The sequence below is a fragment of the Anneissia japonica genome, unplaced genomic scaffold (genome assembly GCF_011630105.1).
Source record: "Anneissia japonica isolate Jap-2015-1 unplaced genomic scaffold, ASM1163010v1 scaffold284971_len85007_cov107, whole genome shotgun sequence".
Lineage (NCBI taxonomy): Eukaryota > Metazoa > Echinodermata > Crinoidea > Comatulida > Comatulidae > Anneissia > Anneissia japonica.
In genome coordinates this window covers 44050-47065 of record NW_022748372.1, presented here as the reverse complement: position 1 = coordinate 47065, position 3016 = coordinate 44050, and positions in this window count along the sequence as shown.

Genomic DNA, 3016 nt, shown 5'->3' with positions numbered 1-3016 from the left:
CATCGATAATGTCAACGATCTGTCGGGCTTTGGCAATGTACCTCCTATCTGACTCGGGCAAATGTGGACATTGACTAAGAAAGTGTCGATCGTCTGAACGACCGCACTGTTTACAGATAGGACACGTTGTGGGTTGTTGAAAACGTGAAGGCTGGAACTGTCGACGAGACCTTTGGGAATGAGGTATGCTTGCTGGGCGTGCTGCTGCTGCACGCAAGACGCGTGTGTCATCGGCTGTACGTAACTCTTCTAGAAGGGAATCAATAGCTTGTGAGATTTCAGGTTTAATTGAAGCAAGTGTTCTGGTACGAAGTTATGTGCCATACCTTTGTTTAACTATCTTTGGAAGGCCTTTATGTATTAGAGAGAGCCACATAAGGACCACCATATTTTCCAGGGAGGGGGAAAGCTCCTCGTCGTTTTCAAGTACATGGTTATGATGGGAAATACCGCCACCTTGCTTTAACAAATTATCATGAATAAATGCAAGAAGACGCTGTTGTAAGTCCCCAGGGCGTTCATTATCTTCTAGGTGGATGTCCACAAAATCAATAAAATGTCCACCGGTGGACTGAAACCCATAACGTAACCTGATGGTTTGCCATATTTGAGACAAGGAAGTGGAACTTTTAACAATGGTGTTGCGAGAAATCACAGGACAATAATTTGCTATTTGCCCCAGCATAAGCTCCAGGATAGTGACCTTTTGGTGGGCCGTACGACGCCGCTGTTCGGGAACGTCAGAACCGTCGTCGGTGAAACCCCTGAGTGGGGCAGCTTTCGTTTTGGGGCTCCAGGACGAGCCATCTAACAGGAATGGGCCAAAGTTAGCATCTAGTGTTAGGGTATAAACTAAATTCTGTTTCCAATTTTCAAATGTGTTAATAGTCTTCGTCTTTGTAAGACTCCATTGCTTTGGTGCTCGCATAACAGCCATAGTTGCCACACAATAACAGGCCTAGGCAGCTAGTGCTTTCACTTGAAAGGGAATCAAGAACCGATGGACGCACGGTGGAGCGATAGTCAATGTACAGTGATTGACGAAAAGGTGTACACATTGTTAGGCATTGATATTGTAATGGTTAGGTAATATTGTTAAATGATTAATTGATGTGATGGTATCGTGTAGTAATGCTGCACATGAGTTACAAATGGCCTAGCTCAACAATGGGCATAGGAACTCACCAGTACCGTGGATGGGAACGTTTCTTGAAGCTGCCACTACGCCAGTGGGGAAAAGAAACAACCACAGTACAAAGACTACACTCGGACACACTAGCAGTAGTGTACAACAAAGCTTTATTACAGCCAACAAAACAACAGTCCGATCAATCCAAGAAGGAGTATCGAGAGAGACCGCCCATAGAGGGCGCCTAATCAAATCACAGTGGGTTAACACTGGCGCTGGCATCGTAGCTGAACTTGTTCGCGGCCGTAACGGCTCTACGGTCCTAGGCCTATAATGGCTGGGCCACACTGTAGGCTTAAACTAGGGCATAATTTAAGGCAGTATTTCGTATTTATAATCATGTAATCCATAAAGATATTTAATATAGGTACAAACAGGTTTAGCGAATCTTTCGGTATGTTACCTTTCAATGACTAATGGTTTATGAATATTAGAGAAAAGTATTTTTATAGCTGATGTTTCCAAAAGTAGTAATTAATATGAAAATATGTCAATTGGACTGTATGTATATATTCTCTGATTCTGAACATGAATTAGGTACACACAAAAATACCATTTCTGTTGTGGTAAATGATTTCAGAACATATATGTGCTTATAAATGTGTGTAAACTGTACTATGGATTTAGTGTGTTTCTTCAATTCAGGCATTTTACAGAGTGTCGGGACCCGGTTAGGCCTAGCCCTGGACGGCTGAGGGTAGGGGTTGCCGAATTACAAGCCTATTGTAGCCTTATGTACGCATATCATAAATTTCAGACATTTAAACTGCAATATATGTGTTTACGTATCTCACCTTTCAAAGAAATTTTCAAAGTAAAAGTTTAATAATTTCTAACACCAAAATATCCGGTTGTCTCGTGTGTGGAAGTGTCCCGCTTGCGGTTCGAACAACCTTATTTGCATATCAATGAAACACAAGACATCACAAACTAGAAAACAATAGAATCCAGTCGCGTTTCCAATCTCCTTGTATACCGTACTCGCGGGAATAAGTACCCCCGTTTGAATAACCGCCCTTCTCATATAACCGCCCCTCCAAACGTGAAAATTCCCTTAAGCGCCCCGTTTGAATAAGCGCACCTAATAATATCATAAGATTTACTTTTTCGCAAGTAAATAATCCAATCACTCCTGGGACTGTGGTTGTTAAAATAATTGAGCTGCAGAGTGGAAAGACATTCTTCTTAAGTCAATATCAAAATGAGGATATTTCTCTTGGACAGATGAGAGCTCCGATCACTGGGCAGACAGTATAATTCCAACTTTACTCTTTTTACATATTTGTCTATGCCTAGTCCTACTCCTCTTTTACTTTTCCGACAATTTGCGCCTTTAGAACATTCTCATCTTAGTTTTCAAATACAATGATCCTGCCATCCTGCAAATCTCAATCGGCCGATAGTTGTCTCAGGTAATACTGTATGCGCGTAATGATTTTGCTTGTCTGGATATATATATATATATATATATATAGTGGTTTTCACGTGGTTGCTAGCTGTTTAACACATCAATCGTTACTGTACGGTTTGCCGGTTTGGCAACGTAAACTTAATCAAATAAGTTTACAGGTATGTTAATGAATTGTTATAGTAATTCTGCACATGAGTTACAAATGTATTATTCAATAATATATATGTATTGAAACTGAAATTCTGCTGTTTTACAGGGGTTTTTTGTTTGTTGTGTCGACGTGTACACATCGACAGATGATTGAGATGATTGGTGATCGTGAATCACTTAAACTTTGACGATTAAAAGAACCTTGAACGTTATGTTTGCCGTTGTCTTGTTTGTTCAGTCAACCTAAACTAACACAAATACTATAG